This window comes from Quercus suber, unplaced genomic scaffold (assembly GCF_002906115.3).
Source record: "Quercus suber isolate HL8 unplaced genomic scaffold, Cork oak 2.0 scaffold_597, whole genome shotgun sequence".
Classification (NCBI taxonomy): Eukaryota; Viridiplantae; Streptophyta; class Magnoliopsida; order Fagales; family Fagaceae; genus Quercus; species Quercus suber.
The window spans coordinates 70,928-90,304 of NW_027070041.1; the positions used below are offsets into that span (position 1 = coordinate 70,928).

The 19,377-nt window shown below is 38.9% G+C and overlaps 2 long non-coding RNA genes across 3 annotated transcripts; both read left to right on the top strand.

The window, feature by feature from the left end:
* The first annotated feature begins 283 nt into the window (after positions 1–283).
* Positions 284–1,960, top strand: LOC136063927 (uncharacterized). Its single transcript, XR_010625578.1, has 2 exons — positions 284–1,258; positions 1,420–1,960. It is a non-coding gene; the product is annotated as an uncharacterized LOC136063927 (long non-coding RNA).
* A 12,361-nt stretch (positions 1,961–14,321) lies between these two features.
* On the top strand, positions 14,322–18,913 carry LOC136063929 (uncharacterized). Of its 2 annotated transcripts, XR_010625580.1 has the most exons (3): positions 14,322–14,593; positions 15,747–15,933; positions 18,836–18,913. It is a non-coding gene; the product is annotated as an uncharacterized LOC136063929 (long non-coding RNA). The 2 variants fall into 2 exon arrangements; XR_010625581.1 differs by lacking the exon at positions 18,836–18,913 and having other exon boundaries at positions 15,747–15,936.
* The last annotated feature ends 464 nt before the right edge of the window (positions 18,914–19,377 follow it).

Here is a 19,377-nt window from a genome sequence, read left to right on the forward strand (position 1 = left end):
CATCCCAATTGCGAAGTGAGTCACCAGTGCACCTTATTTTGCTAAAAATTGACTTTTCACATTCCATCTCATACCCTACTATAAATACCCTTATACCCACGAAATGTAGAAAGTTTCAAGAGAGAATTTTGAGAGAGAAACCCTAAGAGAAAAGCAAGATTAATTCATCCACAATCTTATACACTTGATTCTCCAAATTTCTCTACTCTCACCCTCTCCATTGTCTCACCCTCTCCATTATCCACAATCTGTGTTTTTTTTTTTTTTTTTTNCTGTGGGTTTTTCAGGGTTATTAGAGGGACTATAACTAAATTTCTGGTTGTTGGAAAGTGGCTTACATTTTTGTTAAAAAACTGGACATTTTTGGTTGGTTGGGCTTCTCTGCAGTCAGGTTACCACCTACAAATACAATATCACAGCTTTAAATGAGCTTCCATTCCTTGTCAAAGGCACAGGGTGCTTTCAAAAGGGATGTCCCTAGGGCTTGAGGATATCCTGGCTATTCAGGTGCTGGCCTAGTACACATTTGGCCAAAAATGCCAAAGGCTTCTGGACTGGAGTGTTTGATTGAGAGTGAACACTTCTATGTATAAATTCTTGAGGGTAGAATAGGATCATATTGAAATCGCCGTTCCTAAGACCTTATTTGGTTGTATAAATGGTGGATAATTGCCATTTAGTTCTTTTGACTAACCATTTTGCTCTTAAGAACCCCATTCAAAAATTTTGCTCTTAAGAACCCCATTATCAATCCCATCTAGAATGTCCATATTGATAATCTTGGTATTGGGCATTGGTTATTACTAAACAATTGTCCCTTGAAACTAAGGAATAAAAATAGCTGTGAACTTGCCACATACTATTCATTGATTTTGCATTTTTAGTATTTGTTTTTATTGGTAATATATACGCATCTAGTGGGGCTTGAACCTAAACCTTGCTCTTACAAGGGAAGGAAGTACCATTTGTGTTAGAGCTCATTTGACACATTTTAAGTAATTTAATCTCTTAAATTGAATTCAGAATGTGAATCAACTTGCTGTTTTATGCATCTCAGCGTACCTTAAAAGTGTTTTGGGTTACTTTTTCTGCTTCTATTCAACTGGAAAAATAATACAGGTTTGTCTCTTGACTCTTCCTTTGGTCTCATTACTTCGTCATTGTTCTCTATTCTTTATCTGCTAAAATGCAGAAAAAAAAAGGACATTGAAGATATAACTAGCTGAAGCAGAAATCAAATAGAAAATTAAGTACCGAGGTAAATCTCTTGCAATAGAATGAAAAAAAAAGAAAAGAGAGTAATGAAAATTTTTGATGCCCTTCTGTGTTAGATTGAACTTTTTATTTCTGTTAGTGAGGGTTATTCATATGGATAAACTTCAAAATATAAAATTATGGTTGCCACACTTTGTGTTTCAGGTATGAAACCAAGAATATGTTGGGATCATGCCCAACAGAGTAGCAGCATCAGGGAGTAGCTTCTAATGGATGTTGATCATGAAAATGTTACCTTCTCTGGACCCGACAATTGGTAATGCTACAACAGGGAAGAAAATTGTGGAAACTTTTTAGAGTGTATTTTTCTTGAAGGTGAATCTCTTTTGGTCAATCCCTCTCTACAGGGCTGGATTCTTGCATTGGCTGGCTTCAATGCAGCAACTTGGCCATCCTTCTTCCATTCCTCCTTTCTAACTTATGTAGGTGTAGGGGATTCCTCCAATTGTACATTTTATCTTAGTTTTTCAAAAATTGGATTGGCTTAGCAGAAATGGAAGATGCCAGAAAACATTGTAAAATTATTCACTCCTTACCGATTGACAAATAGTTTGTGTGGTACTGTTGTAAACATTACTGTGCCCATACAACTGTTTTTTTTTCTCTCTCCACAATGGAATAAAATTTCATGATTCACAAATTATCTAGTCCTTTGTTATGAAAGCATGAATATGATTCTGGTTTTTATCATTTGATTACAACTATTGCTACGTTTTTGTTATTACTTTTACATCAGCTACCATGACTATATATATATATATATATATAAAATAGCAAGAACCTTATGTGAGAGAGCATGAGTTAAAATTTTGCCAATGTGATGTATTAAATGCATATATTAAAAATTGTTCGTAGTTGTGCATTAATTATTTTTATTAATGGAGTTTATATGATTATTTTTCTAAATTTTACATAAGAAACAATTTTTATCTAGAATAATAATAATAATATTAGAATATGATATTCTTCATCATGTTTATTTGTTTTGACAACAATTGACATAAAGCCATCAAAAATTAAATACTAGTGAATTCACTAAAATTAATCTTAATCATTTTGATTTCCTAACTTCTTTTAGTGACATGTAATATATATGGAACCAATATTGTAGTATTTATTTTATGTAATTAAAAATATTACTAATATTTTAGAAAAAAAAATATTACTAATAAATTAAATACATTTATTTTGTTATATTAATTATTTTAAGTGGTGCATTAATTATTTAAGTATAATGAAATTTTGATGTCATTTTTCTAAGATTGATACAAGAAACAATTGATTTAAAATATGGCATTCTTGCTCAAATTTAGTTGCTTTTACAACAATTGAAACAAAGTCCAACAAAAGAAAAAAAATTAGAAACTCACAATCAAGAATTAAAAAAAATAAGAAATTTTTGAAGGATATTTGCATTTTAATTTTATCAAAATGATATTTGTATTTTTGAGTAGGTATAAAACATGCCTATCTATATTAGTCTCTATATCATGCGATTTTCAAATTTGTATAAACACATATAGTATGATCAAATCACTACACCATTTTTATTGTCTTTTTATTTTGTCTATAAAACACAATACTAAATATTACAATTTTTTACAAGAAAAGTTATTGATTTTTTTTTTTCATACGATAGTTGAGAGTGGGGGGATTTGAACCTTGAACGTTTCTATTGGAAATATCGGAATGTGCCAAACAATTGAGTTACAAGATTTAGTAAAAAAATATTAAAGTATTGGAGAAAACTAATAATAAACTACATAGCACATTGTGCGAACTTGGCTAGTTCTTACTAATTACAAGAAACGAACTTGTATTAAATTAGTGAAATACAAAATATAGGAAATTTTGTAGATTTAAGAAAGAAGCTGTTACGTGCTTAGTTTTTATTTAATTTTATTATTTAAGATTTTATTTTTGTTATTAGGAGTTGGATAATCAAATAATGAATAGGATAAATTGTTAACTTAGTATTTGACTAAATCTTACCTACTTGTTGTAGGTAAAGATTATGTTTTATTTGAATTTAAATGTTAGCTTTATCATGTAAAACCATCTATTTATATGACTCCTTCGAATTAGTCTATCTATCAATTAGGAGGTCTTGATTCTTTGAAGTAACTAACAATTTCAATTTGGTTTGTAACAATTGGTATGTACTTGCGTTTGGCTAGAAAGTATCAAAAAAATGCAAGTGATATGCAAATCCTTGTGCTTGGCTCGAAAGTATAAAAAAAATGCAAGTGATTTGCAAGTCCTTGTGTTCAGCTAGATATGAACAAGAGACACCAACTAAAAAGGGTGGTGGGCAATTTGCAACCAAAGAGAAGAATTTGGAAGTGGAGTAAAAATTAATAATTAATTTTTACCTTGCTCCATCATTCTCTTCCTTCTACACTACATACCTTAGTCACCACCATGGCCTCATCTCTACTTTTCTCCTTCATTCTCTTTCATCTACGCTATAACTAAAAAAAAATCCAAAAAATCCTCCATTGAAATAAGTTAAAAAAATGTATATGTAAAGTTATTTAGGAAGAAACCTGAAGAAGCCACCCTCAAAAATCAATGTATGCACCTTAAAAACCCACTCGAATTAACGTACAAAGAACAGAGCTACAACAGCAAGAGAAATAAGAGGAATATTTAAAAATCTTTATTATTAACCCCATTAGATTCTATATCTCCTCTTCATTATCATCGTGGGTGTGGGTTGGATGTACTCATTCATAAATATTGGAGCAGAATTAGAAATACTTATTTTCATCTCATCTAATGTAATAATAAATGGGTACTATAAATATTGTACTAAAAAGTTTATGAACTTTGTGTCATTAACTTTTTAAAAATGATCATATTTTTATACTACTCAAAATAGAAATGGACTAAAAAAATAGTAATTTTCACATTAATAACAATCTCTACACAGCTCTTTTATTTTTTGGATAAAAGCTATTTTTCATTCAATTTTTATTTTAATCTACGACTTAAGATCCAATTGGTGTAAATTTTATAAGAGAACTTAGAAACATAAAATATATATATATATATGCATTTTTTTAAAATATCTTTAGTATTAAAAACATGGTTATTTGGAAAACAAAACTAGCTAGATTTTCTTTGATATATATATATATATATATATGTGTGTGTGTGAGAAAATATTTAATTGATTAGAATGTTTATCAATAATTTTTAAAAACTATGTAAGATTTTGTTTTGGAGAAAAATAATATTGAGGTGTAAAATAAAAAATAATAACTAAAGGAGAAAAAGGTAAAATATAAAAATATCCTCAAGCTTTGGACTAATACCATATACTACTAAGGCTTTTCAAAAATATAAAATATGCTTCATAAGCACAAACAACACTTAAGGCATGTTTGTTACATTGAAAACAAGTAGAATTACAAAGAATACTGTAGGGACTGGGTTTGAGCACTTCTAATGTTGAGTGAGTAGACTCAAGCTGAGCTAACCCAATATAATGAATTTGTAGAGAGCGAATTCAAGAACTACGTCCTAGCAAGCGGACAGTGCCCAGTGTAACGTTCGCCACTATTTGCCATCGTCGGACGGAGGCGGATCCAAAGTCTGTCCTCGGCACTGGTCTGAGGAGCTTGATAGCGATCTCTCCCATGGGAATCGTCCCCTTTTCTCCCCTGTTTCTCCCCCTTATATAGTCCTTTTTCATAATCCCTTTCTTCCACTTGTTGATCATCCATGCCCCTTTCCTCTAACTGCCCGTCCCCTCAGCCACTTTACCAGCACACTTGTGAGTTGTAGCAACCAAAGCAGCCTTGTTCAGAGGTCACATCTCCATTAATGCGGCCAGGGGGTTAGGTGAGCGCACTTAATGTGGAGGTGACAATTCATCCTGAACTTGCTCTTCCACCGAGTTGCCATAGCTGACATGTTGGGCTCGGTTGGCCAAGGACAGGGTCGTCCTCGGTAGGATTCCTGGCAATTTAGGCTTTCACACTTCATCCTCGGGCATTTCTTCCTCCTCGGCATGGACCTTGGGCCCGATATGGAATGGACCGGGGTTGCTAAATTCTCAGCCCCCACAATAGCCCCTCAAAATCCTACTGTCCGTATCCTCGGATGGGGAGGAGGATTTTGATATCCTCGGGCCTTCGTCATGGCTTGCCCAATCTTGGCTTATGTCAGTGTTGGAGTCTTTTCGCCTGCCCAATGTATGTTTCTGGCGCCTCGATATACGGCGCACACTCACATTAAATTCTGGCGGCTCCATACTCTCCACGTTCAATGGTGTGATGGGAATCAGTCGGTGGGGATTTTCTGGTTTTATGGGCGAGAAACTCTGCCCGGTTGTCTTTAATTGAGGATATAAATACTCATTTGAACCGATTTGCCTCCTTACTTTTGCATCCAAGAACTCTGGCGCACATACTTTGAATTCGGTCAAACCTTCAACCCAACCAGCGTCCCATCTCCAGCATAAAAAGCCTATCCGAGGAGCTTCTCCTCATTTCTGTAAGACTTCTTCTCCCTTTCCAGCTAGATTTTTCTCTCTGAGTCCTTTCTTTACTTCGCCCTTTCTTGAGTCTCTTAGTCGTTGTTGGGGATGGGTAGATTCAAGAAGCTAGTTGAGTTTGAAGAGGCAATGGAGAAATTCATCGCCGATTATAAGATACCCAGTAACGTGGGCCTAAGGTATTGTGAGGAAGTGGATTGGTATATTCTGAGGGAGGAGGGTGAGGTGGTGATTCCAATGATCGCCTTCTTAGAGGGGGGGATGAGAATCCCTATGGGGCCAGTGACGCGCGACTACCTCAGGCATTTCTGGTTAACTCCCACCCAGTGCGCTGTCAATGTGTTTAGGATACTAGGTTGCGTAAAAGCCTTGAATGAGAAGATGGGGTTGAGGTTAACCCACCATGACGTAAACTGGTGCTATAACCTTCAACACTTGAAGGGTAAGTCTTACTACATGAAGACAATGGACGATAGGGTTCGGCTTATCTAGTGCCTCCCCGAGTCCAGCAAAGGATTAAATTTGGACTTTCTTATTATGTCCGGGGAGTGGCATGACGGCCTCCATTGCCCGACAGTAGAGGGAGAGCCAGGTAGGGTACTCGGAGTAGAAGAGGGTTGATAAGCTATGTCTTCATCGTTTGCATCATTTGGTTGCTGATCAGCACATACTTTTTCTTTTGCAGATCCTCACGCCTTTGAACGGTATTTCCACTTGGTCAACAAGGAAGATTTACAATCCGTTCTCAGGGCGAAGATTTTCGTGAACGAGGTCGACAATCAAGTTAGGGCTGCTCATAAGATCCTCGGGTACGATTTGACCCAGAAGTCCTTCCCAGCCCCGAAGCACGTGATCAGGGCTTGTGATCTTTGGCTTCGCCAAATTACAGTATTGAAGCACGGGTTTTCGTTCTCTGAAGGATCTTCCATCCCGGAGGACGTTCCGTTGGCAGGTTCTTCCTCTTCCTATCAGGCTGTGGACGTCGTGGGAGAAAGTTTGGAAAAGGAGGGAGAAGTAGTTGATCTTGGCTCATCCGAGGACGAATTTGGTGTATTTGATCAAGCCTATCTGTCTGAGGATCCCTCCGGTGACTTGGGCGATCCCCATTTATCTGAAGCAGATCTTCTGTTTCTAAGGGTTGGTACTCAGGCCAAGATGGGTTTCAAGAGACAACCCCAAACCAGCCTGTTTAATTTGCTTGAGGGTCAGCTGGGGAAGGACATGCTAGGGAGATCACATTCTAAGCCTCCTTCTCCTCCACCCAAGGTTCCTCCTCCCCCGCCTAAGTCTTTGCTTACGCAGACCAGGCCATCCCCCACTCTGCTAATCTTAAACCCTCGGTTCGAGCCCACCGATCCGAAGAGGAAGAGGCCCTCCAAGGGCAAAGACCCAGTGGATGGGGGGAGATCTTGTTTTTCCCAAAAGGCAGATGAAGCCCGCCGACCTTCTAAGCAGCTGAGGATTGGTGGTTAGGACAAGAGGAAAGAGGTCATTCAGTAGTCCGAGCCCTAGGCTTGGCTGCCCGCCACCATGCTTCATAGGAAGCCTTTGATGGACGATGCCACCCTCAGGGACTTCCGAGGGGGCGAGGGGGCTCGCGTAGCCGATGCTCCGAAGAGGTCCCTGCTTCTTCCCATTGACATGGCCGAGCTGGGGGGAATGAGGAGGCAAGAAGTTGCCCGCAACCTTAAGAGGTACCTGGACATGGTAAGACTTCCGATACTTGTTCCTTCGTTCGAATTTTATTCCGGTGTCTAACTCACGGTGTACTTGTTTTGGTCGGCAGGCTATCTAGGCCACCTTCAGGCTGGAAGAGGAGGCCGATAATCAGGATAAAGCTCTGGGCCAAGAGCGCAACAAATGCTTGGATGCCGTGAATACCCTCAGGAAGTCTGAGGCGGATCTCAAGAAGGTAATGGAGAATTTAGAGGAGATGACGAAGGTCAGAGGCAGTGTGGCATCTGACCTAGCCGGCGCTATGAAACAGGTCGAGGACCAGATAGGGCGCTTGCGGGATGTCGAGGGTCAGCTGCAGGTTGCCAAGGAGCATTTTGCCGACCTAAAGCAAAAGTTTGCCGAGGCAGTGGGGGCCAAAGGCGTTGCCGAGTACGCCAGGGACGAGGCCTTGAGGGCTAAAGACGAAGCCGTGTTTGCGAGAATAGATGCTGAGCGCTCCGTAGAGCAAGCAGAGGAAAAGGCCTTTGCTGAGGGGGTGGCTAAGACCGAGGCTGCCCTTAAGGCTCAAATCCCTAAAGTATGTAGGCGCTACTATTCCCAGACTTGGAGTGAGGCCCTCAACCAAGCGGGGGTCGAGGCCTCGTCCGAATTCAGGAGGGCCGAGAGAGTGTACTACCCCCCCGCAATTCGCGAGGCTGCCTCCGTCACCTCCGAAGTAGGCTCGGTCTTATGAGCGACAGATGAAAGCCAGGCCAGTGCTGCCAAGAACCCAACTTCATCTAATAAGCCTGTTGAGGAGACTGTGCATCAAGGAGCATTGGAGAGGGTAGGAACCGATAACCCAGAGGCGCCCCAGGATGTGGTGAGGCCTCCTGCTGACTCCCAAGCCACACTTGTTGTCCCTCAGGTCCCTCTTGCTAAGGAAGGGTCCTCCGAAGTAGCCCCTTCGAGCCAGGGTCCTGAGGCACCAGTCGAAACCCCTCGGCAGACCCCTCAGGATAAGCTGTCCACCGAGTTGGGGAAGTAGGCCATCTCGACAGGCTATCCTGTCTTGATGGCTTGGGCCATTCTGCTCTTACTTTCTTTTTCATTTTACTCTACTCTTTGTCTTGATTTATCACTATATATTTCGTTTTGGTTTTAAACACTGTAATTTTATTTTTTAAGCTAAATGCGTGGATCTCCTTTCCTTTTTACTTGGCGTCTATTGTCATTGTGATGAGTTTGGCTACTTACATAACCTAAGCTTCATGATCTCTGAAGCTCAGCACGTTTTTCATTCTAAACTGGCAACTGAAAAACGTAAAGCCCCTAGTAGTAGTTCCCACTTGGATTTTGATCGATAATTGAACCACTTTAACACCACGACCCATTTTTGCTGGATTGAATGCTGAGGGAACGACTCTACAATATTGGCTCCACAACACATGAATGAGATACTGTAAAAAGTAAAAAATGCTTAGGAAAGCCATTAGTTGCTGACTGTGCTAAGGGGTCAGGTTCAATGTGCCTCAGAATGCTTTAAGTGATGCTCATGGGCTTGTGTTTATTTACTCCTTTGCTGAACGTAGCCAGTCTCTCCAGGAACCTGAGTTCGAGGACCATGCAAAACCTTGGCTCAGTCTAGCACTCAGATATTTCTTGAAGTGGTCAATTTCCCCATAGGCTTGAGTCCGAGGACCATGCAAGACCTTGGGTCAGTCTAACACTTTTGTTCTTCTGTAAGTAGCTAGTTTCCCCATAGGCTTGAGTCTAAGGACCATGCAATACCTTGGTTCAGTCTAGTACCCAGGTTCTCCTTGAGGTTAGTTTCCCCATAAGTTTGAGTCCGAGGACCATGCAAGACCTTGGGTCGGTCTAACACTTTTGTTCTTCTGTAAATAGCTAGTTTCTCCATAGGTTTGAGTTCGAGAACCATGCAATACCTTGGTTCAGTCTAGTACCCATGTTCTCCTTGAGGTTAGTTTCCCCATAGGGTTGAGTCCGAGGACCATGCAAGACCTTGGGTCAGTCTAACACTTTTGTTCTTCTGTAAGTAGCTAGTTTCCCCATAAGTTTGAGTCCGAGGACCATGCAATACCTTGGTTCAGTCTAGTACCTAGGTTCTCCTTGAGGTTAGTTTCCCCATAGGGTTGAGTTCAAGGACCATGCAAGACCTTGGGTCAGTCTAACACTTTTGTTCTTCTGTAAGTAGCTAATTTCCCCATAGGTTTGAGTCCGAAGACTATGCAATACCTTGGTTCAGTCTAGTACCCAGGTTCTCCTTGAGGTTAGTTTCCCCATAGGTTTGAGTCCAAGGACCATGCAAGACCTTGGGTCAGTTTAACACTTTTGTTCTTCTGTAAGTAGCTAGTTTCCCCATAGGTTTGAGTCCGAGGACCATGCAAGACCTTGGGTCAGTCTAACCCTTTTGTTCTTTTGTAAGTAGCTAGTTTCCCCATAAGTTTGAGTCCGAGGATCATGCAATACCTTGGTTCAGTCTAGTACCCAGGTTCTTCTTGAGGTTAGTTTCCCCATAGGTTTGAGTCCAAAGACCATGCAAGACCTTGGGTCAGTCTAACACTTTTGTTCTTCTGTAAGTAGCTAGTTTCCCCATAGGTTTGAGTCCGAGGACCATGTAATACCTTGGTTCAGTCTAGTAACCAGGTTCTCCTTGAGGTTAGTTTCCCCATAGGTTTGAGTCCGAGGACCATGCAAGACCTTGGGTCAGTCTAACACTTTTGTTCTTCTGTAATTAGCTAGTTTCTCCATAGGTTTGAGTCCGAGGACCATGCAATACCTTGATTCAGTCTAGTACCCAGGTTCTCCTTGAGGTTAGTTTCCCCATAGGTTTGAGTCCGAGGACCATGCAAGACCTTGGGTCAGTCTAACACTTTTGTTCTTCTATACGGGGTGAAGGAACTCGTCTTCACCTTTGGCATGTTTGCTCCTAGAGTGATAACGGTCTCGGCCTTGCCTCGCTGGAAATGGGTTATTTCTCGGACTAGGCCCTTAGCGCAGCATATTGACCCTGACAGGGGAGTTTCGGGTTTCTATCCTCATGTATGATAGTAGCCCCTTCGCTCCAGTTTCTCATCATTTTCGATTACGAGGCATCTTTTGGCTGTTCGAGTTATGCGCCTAATGCTTCGGTGTCCGAGGCGCGCCCTCATTGATATTCTCGTGGATTAATGCAGATCCAGCGAATGGTGGCTTCTTTGGAATTTGGTCCGGATTAATGTCGCTGACAATTCTCCCATCGAATTCTGTGCGGACCAATTCCCACCGACCTTTGCCCTCTATATAAGGTTTCCTGGGGGAACTCGTCCTTCCACATTTCACGACTCCTTCAGTTAAACAGGAACTTTGAGCCCCACAACCCTCTAAGCACCTTTAGTAACCCTGCCTGGACTGTGATCAAGGCTTGGGGGAATGGGGCGGCCTTGGATGAGGGTGAGGGCGAGAAAGCCAAAGGTGTTCCTACTTTTCGACTGAGCAAAAAAGGTGGTCCTCCTTCCTCGACCGAGAGCCGTAGCGGCTGTAGTTTGCGTCAGACTTTCAGCGCGGCAAGGCTCGGGCGTCATCCTAATTGTAGTACGCCTGACAGTTAGGAGGGAGGTTCATGAGGGACATAATGCTTTTCTTAGTATGCGCCCGTACCTACCTTTCAAGCTGGTAGTGATTCGCGCCCAGCTTACCTGCCGATGGAGGTTTGCCAGATTACGTTACGACCAGTGCCTGGGTGTTGCCGCCTCAAATGCTTAATTATCATGAGGCTAGGGGAGCATCAAGGGAACATCATGGGGTGGGGCCATCAGGCGCTTTTGCATTTGCTCCTCTCTTCTCGCTGGTACCACCTACACCGGCCCAGGGGTTGTTGGTAGCCTTAAAACAAACCTACCTCAGCCTCCCTTTCTAGGGTTAGCTTTCGAACAGGCCCGTCTGGACCTCCGTTTGTAGAATTAGCTTTAAAATAAGCCTGTCTGAGCCTCTGTTTGTATAATGTATACATATTTTTTTTTTATGTAATAAAAAGGCTGCAATGTTTATTCACTTTTCCTTTTCTCTGAATCTTTTATTTTTCTGCAATAATCGTTTCTTGAGCAAATGTGTCATCGTTTGTTGTGTTTTTTTTTGTTGATGGGATTCGGAATCGGTGCTGTTGGCGGCGACGAAAAACTGCCTCACTTTGCGTAAGTTAGCATCGTAGGAATGATTGCCCTCTGTGCCTGCTAGCGCACAAGTTCTCCCCACAGATGGCGTCAATTGTAGGGACTGAGTTTGAACACTTCTACTATTGAGTGAGTGGACTCAAGCCCAGCTAGCCCAATACAATGAATTTGTAGAGAGTGGGTTCAAGAATTAGGCCCTAGCAAGCGGACAGTGCCCAATGTAATGTTCGCCACTGTAGGACGGAGGCGGATTGAGATTATTCTCCAAAGTCTTTTCTCGGCACCGGTCCGAGGAGCTTCATAGCTATCTCTCCCATGGGAATCGTCCCCCTTTCTCCCCTGTTTCTCCCCCTTATATAGTCCTTTTTCATAACCCCTTTCTTCCACTTGTTGATCATCCATGCCCCCTCCTCCTGACTGCCCGTCCCTTCAGCCACTTTACTAGCACACCTGTGAGTTGCAGCAACCAAGGTAGTCCTGTTCAGAGGTCATATCTCCATTAATGTGACCAAGGGGTTAGGTGAGCGCACTTAATGTGGAGGTGACAGTTCATCCTGAACTTGCTTTTCCACTGATCTGCCATGGCTGATGTGTTGGGCTCGGTTGGCCGAGGATAGGGTCGTCCTCGACAGGGTTCCTGACAGTTTAGGCTTTCACACTTCATCCTTGGGCATTTCTTCCTTCTCGGCATGGACCTTGAGCCCGATATGGAATGGACCGGGGTTGCTAAATTCTTAGGCCCCATAAATACAATAAGCTATAATGAAATAACTTTAGATGAATAAAACCCTGAATATGTATTTCATAGTGTCAATCTCACTTATCATTCAATTATGTATAATATAAATAATCTAATAATTAATACCATTATCATTTGTTCAAAATTGCTATCTATAATAACTTTTTTTTTTTTTAGAGTTTCAACGTATAGTGTCTGCTCCTGATAATAATTTTTTTATCATTAAACTAAGTCACCAATTGGTTTTTGGTATAAGTAGAAATTGAGTCCTGGATTTTTTATTTAACTATCAGAGACTTTACCACCAATTTGAATAAAATGATGAAATATACTAAAAAGAAAAAAAGAAAAAAAAGAAAAGAAGAAGAAGCTTGATTTAGGGGCCAGACGCCAGAGTGTACCTTACGTTTAGGTTAAAGAGGAATCAAATTTGGGTCCGGTTAGCTGGATACATTGTAGGTGCTTTTCCCAGTTCATTTTGGACCCATTCCAGGTATCAGGCCCACAATTAAACTTTAAATATTCATACACAGCCCAACTCAAAAACCCGAAAACAAAATACAAGAAATAAAAACCATGCAAAGACAAAGCCCAATCTGAAACCTGAGAAGCTTATTCAAATAAAAATACAGCCAGCCCATAACACCACCAACCCACGGTCCAAACCCAAAAATAAAAATCATTAAGAGCCATGTCCAAGCCCAAATCAAATCAACTCATAACCCCAAAAACAAAGCCCAAGAGCTCATAAACTTCACATAAATTCCAGCAACTTTCATTAAATTACTTTTTGACCCCACAACTTCCTTTAGATTGTACAAAGACTCCTAACCTTTCAGAAATGTTATTGTAACCCATAAACTTTCAACAATTGCACATAAGCTCCAATATCACAAAAATCATTGTTTCAACTTTCAATTCCTTTAAATTGTACAAAAACTTGTGTTGCTGGATGCTCATGTTAGGATTTCTTGTTTGCAGTGCAAGTTTGGTTTGCTAGTTTCTTATATCACTAGGTGATTGGTCAATAAGGGTCATTGAATGCTGAAGCCTCTGGAGGCAAACCCTTCATAACAAAACTGGCAAAATACTGCATATATAATGTCTGTACAAATTACAATGAAAAATGAACAACCAATATCCAAACATTTGGTGCTATTTTTCTTTCAAGCAAAGGCCCGTTGTAATTGTAACACAATAATAGAAAACCTATCACCCAAAAAAAGGGTCTGCTCCCTTCTGCATATGATATGCAAACACAGCTTACAACCATGTCATTCTACACATCCTGAACTGTGTGGTCAGTGTCCACTCGGCCTTCAGCTCATTTTTTCTTATATCTGAAGCTAAGAGCAACCACAGGCTGGAAAGAGCATATTAAACCCTGGCAAATATCCTTGAATAGCATGTCACCTTTCAATCTTTGCAATGTTTCNATCTCAATCGACCAAAAACTGTTGTGAGCTCGTGTTTTCTCAATCAGAGCAAAAACTGTTGTGGGTTGGTCCATTGGAGGAAACTTGAATTTTAAAGACTCGAGTTCCACGTGAATTTTCTTAATCCACCTCAGCCACGCACCTTATGGAAATCGAGTATTTGATACTCGATTTACTACAGTGAAATTGAGTCTAACAAACTCGAGTCATTATTTTCTTAAATAGTTTGGAAACGTTGCTAACTAATAAATTGTTTGGCTTTTATAGTTATTTATAAAAAATAAAAATAAAAAATAAAAAACAAAAAACAAATCTTGAGCTACCAGGTACCAAGCTGACACCAATACTTAGGGCGCGTGAGTGGGGCATGATGTAACTAACAACCAAACCGCATGATATGAAATATGAACGTATCAATTATGTAGTGTTTTATAAACAATGTTCAACTTTCTGTCCCTAGCTTTTGGCATTTTTATATTTAGTATATTTTTACCAATGGATATATTTGAACGTGGGAATTTGTATACTTAAGAAATGCATTTAGTCAAGAGTAAACGGTGTGGCGGCTTTGCATATCTATGAGAAGCTTTTTATCTTCCCCTATTCTTTTCTCTCTCTCTCTCTAGCCCTTCTGTAATATCTCTCATTGCACTTCTATTTTGTTAATGAATCCAATATAGAGAAAAAATTGAAGTCATTGTAGGATCATCACCTCTTCTAGCTTTAGCTTTTTGTGTTGCTTGCATCTTTGGCCAACTTTTTGAGTTGGCTCAAGCTCAAAATCGAACCCAAGCTGCTACAGATCCTGCTGAAGGTGTGCCTCTCTCTCTCTCACATAGAGTTTATTACATATGAATGTTCTTGGCTGATCAGAGCTTTTTCTGTCTTCTGCATATGTTAAATATGAACAGCAATGTCAGCAATACGAAACTTTTTTTTTTTTGTTTTTTGGGTTATAATCCAATAAATAAACAATGAATGCCAAAAACTGTGTTTGTTTATAATTGTTGAGCTACAAAACTGGAAGTAATATATAGAAGGCTAGCTTTTAGAATTTAATCGTGCTATAGCTTCCAAATCTAGCTATGGATGAAGTTAATAAGAGCCCCAACCAACTAATCATGCTGATAAGTGCAAGGTAGATATTGTACTTTTGATATTATCATCATTTCAATGGCTAGCTTAGCTTTACAGTTGTGCTGGCAACTTGTGGTGTCAGCCATTACATTATTGGGGTGGTGGTAAATACTATATAACATTAGTGGGGCTTGGGTACATCATAAATATAAATTATATTTTAACTAAATAATCAGACAGCTATGAGCAACGCTCTCTCTCCCTCTCTCTCTCTCTCTCTCTATATATATATATATATGTATATATATTGAAATTTAAAATACACCCTAGTAATTTAAAAAGAAAAAGAAAGAGTTATGAAAGATTTTTTTTTTGGTCACTATATAGATTGATTGAATAAAAAAAAAAAATTCAATCAATCCATATAGTGACCCAAAAAAAAAAAAAAGAAGAAAAAGAAATCTATGTAACATGGATTTTACTCACTATTTCATTTAAAAAATAAAAATTCATTCACTGATTGATATATATTTTTTACACCCTTTAAAAGTGGGTTAATTGTAATTTTAATTCTTAAAATAAATAAAAAAATATTGGTAGATTTAATAGTTTTGGACAATTCGGATATTTGTTAATTAAGTGGGATTGATTTTACGATCTAATCTGTGATGGGTATCAATGATTAGAAAGTTCTTTTTTACGAACACAACATTTTTCTCTGTTTGGGATGGGCTCAAAATAAAAATAAGCTATTTATTTTTTTTAGTATAATAATGTTATAAAATTTAGCTCTTTTTTTCTAATTAAAATTGTTCTTTTAAACACTGGCAATTTTGGAGGGTGTATATCAGATTGATCACAGTGATGTTTAATTGTGAATATGTTTGCAGTGACAGCATTGAATACAATATTTCAAAAATGGGGGATCTCAGCATCATCAAATCAATGGAATATAAGTGGGGAACCATGCAGTGGAGCAGCCATCGACTCCACAAGTTTTGATGACCAAAACCACAACCCCTTTATCAAATGTGATTATTCGTACAATAGTAACTCTACTTGCCACATTACCCAATTGTACGTTTCTTCTTTTATATATATATATATATATATATCCTCATGTTTTGTTTCCCATGCCGTTTTTGCTTAGAATTACAATTTCTACACATTCAATAAAAAAAATAGTTTCATGTAAATTGCATTTTTTTTTTTTATATTATAATTTTTTATTGAACTAAAACGAAAAGCAAGGGTATCACCTCTATTATAACTGACTGGTTGTGTTGAAAAGGTTTAAGTTTATTTTCGATATTGGTTAAAGAATTAGTATCAAAACTGTTGGATATATTATATTAACTGGTTGATGAAGAGGATATTATATATTAACTGGTTGCCTAGTAGCAAAACTTATTTTTATATGTTATCATATACTAAAATTTTATGTACCTTTATAGAGTGGTTTTTTTAAATAATTTGACAGGTGAGGTGAGTTGCCAATGTGCATTACAAAAATCCCTATTCATATCCTTTGTTTTATAATGCTTGTCCTTAACTTTTCGTTATTGGACTGGGTGTTTATTTATTTATTTGAGGGTGCACTACAACAAAATGTATTTTTAGCGACGAAATTTAGTGAGGAAATATTTTTCGTCGCTAAAAATACAGCTTTAGTGACGAAATTCATATTTCGTCACTAAAAGTGAAAAAAATTATTACATTTAGCGACGAAAAATAAATTTCGTCGCTATTGTAAACTAAAAAATAGGCGCCAGTGGAGGGAAATTTTGGCGCAATTTTAATTAAGCTATAGTGACGAAATATTTCGTCACTAAAAGTTGAAATTTTTAGTGACGAAATATTTCGTCACTGTAGGTATTGTTGTGATAGTATTAGTGACGAAAATCATTTCGTCGCTATAAGGAAGAATTAGTGACGAAAACTATTCGTCACTAAAAATAACAATGGTTTTGCACTTAAATGTTTTTAGTGACGAAATCATAATTCGTCACTAAAAGTATGCTACAGTGACGAAAGTTGAATTTCGTCGCTAAAAACATGAACAAAATATGGTCTCTTTAGTGACGAAAATAAAATTCGTCGCTAAAAGTGTAAAAAATCTGGGTTCCCTTGTGACGAAACAAAAATTCGTCGCTAAAAGTGGGCAATAGCGACGAAACAGTTCGTCGCTATTGCCCACTTTTAGCGACGAATTTTTGTTTCGTCGCTATTTCCCACTTCTAGTGACGAATTCCAGTTTCGTCACTAAAAGGGATCTTTAGCGACGAAAAGTTTTCGTCGCTAAAAAATCAGCTTAAATACTCCAACCCGAAAATTTTACCCACACACTCAGCAGAACACAAACACTCACCCACTCAAAAAAAACACTGAGATACCCAAACAAAAAAAAAAAAAGGGAAACCCAGCCGATGAAGAAGACCAACCGTCGCTGATGAAGTGAACCGTTGCCGATAAAGCTGCCCACCGTCGCCGATAAGCAGCCCACCGTCGCTAAAAATCTTCATCGGCGACGGTATACACCGTTCTTTGAATCGCCGAGAAAGAGAACCGTCGCCGATGAGCAGCTACCGTCGCCGATAAGCCACTCGAACGGCGACGCTTCGAACGGCGACGCATCGGCTTCTTCGAACGGCGACGCTTCGAAAAGCGACGCTTCGGCTTCTTCGAACGGCGACGCTTCGAACGGCGACGCTTCGACTTCTTCGAACGGCGACGCTTCGAACGGCGACGCTTCGGCTTCTTCGAACGGCGACGCTTCGCCTTCCTCGAACCGCGACGCTTTGCCTTCCTCGCATCGGCGACGCTCAGCTCCCATCGTCCCCGATTCTCATCGTTGCCATTCTCAATCCATTCGTCGCCGATTCTCGACGGTTTTGAAGTGTTATTTCAGCCCATTCGTCGCCGATTCGGACCATTCCCGACGATCTTGAATCAGTAAGGTTTTATTTATTTATTTTTATTTTTTGTTTATTTTTTTTTCTTTGATTCCCTTTGGCTCATGTTTTATTTTTGTTGTGATTGAGTTTTATTTTTATTTTTGGTTTGGCATTGCGTTTCTTTTATTTTGATTATTTCTATTTTTAAGGTACTGAATATGATGAGAGGATATAAATGTAGACAAGTTAGAAATAAGGATAAATGTATATTATTTGATTCCCAATGTTCTGGACATTCATTTCAATTGTTGTTATAATCTCAACCAATAAAACTGTCTATATTCCAATGGATGGTTAGGATTTTTGTGTGTTACATAACCCACCAAATGTATTAGATACCATAGAAGGACCTGAGGTGTTTGTTTTAGTTAGAGAGAGTTCAACTAACATGGGATAGCATGGATATAACATGGGATAGCATGGATATGAGTTTAGGTCATTTTTGTTCTAAATTTTCAATAAACAGTGCAAATTGTGGGTGGGCACTTGGCCTTTTTTAAGAGCAAAGGAGCTGTCTGGCCTGATTGAAGGAAGATAGTTCCAAGTGGTTTCACTTGCTGTCAATATGCATTTCTTTGATTCCCTTTGGCTCTTTGGGTTCTCTTCACACACCAGCTCTTGGGTCTTTACCACTTTCCTCAAGCAAGGTTACTCACTTTGTATATTCAAATTGTGTTTTTTTGGAGTTTGCAAAAATGGGTGCTTATTAGACTTTTGTGTTTATGTACTGTGCATTGATGCCTTTGTGTTTGATCACTCTAACTAACTGTGCTCTTTCTCACATTTGATGGAGCTTGTCTATAACTGCATCCATTTTCTGCAATTGGGTTGCTTCTTGTTTTTATGTATTTGGTCATTGGATTCAATTAACGGGAATATTGTTTTTATGTCAATATATATATAATAGTTGTGCAAATATGTAAGATATTGGGTTCATGTGCTTATTGTGTTTTTTTGGGTTTGGACTAATTTCCATGTGTGTAAACTGTGAGATGAGTTTCCATGTTTGGCTTTTTACTTTTCAGGTAACAAATAAAATGAGTATAGGAAGCAGCGTTGCAGCTGAGAGATTTGGCTGAGCTTTGTTACGGACTTTGGCGTATTGGTATTAAAAGCAATTTTTACTGTTTTTGCTTTTATGTTTTGGAAGTTTTGTCATATTCACCATGTGAATTGTCCGTTGTGGTGTGAATGGTGATTTTACTTTACCACTTATGGTGATCTAGACTAGGTTTGGGATCATGAAAATTGGCAGTGTTTAATGAAATATCTTAGGACTTGCATCCTTTGATATCTCTTACAATTCTTTTCTTTTTCCTCTTTTACCATTCTTAAGATGCTATTATGACATAATACCATATTGGTCTAGGAACATTGAATCGTTGGCTATTTTATAAACAAATGTTAGATTAGAATGAGATTTTCAATGATATGACAGAATTCAATTTTAGTTGAATGATTACGCAAAAAAATTTCAGCTACCTCTTCTTAAGTATGTTAATTCTCGTTTTATTATAAACTACCTCTCAATCTTTATCCAAAAGCACAGTGATAGTAGAGAAACACA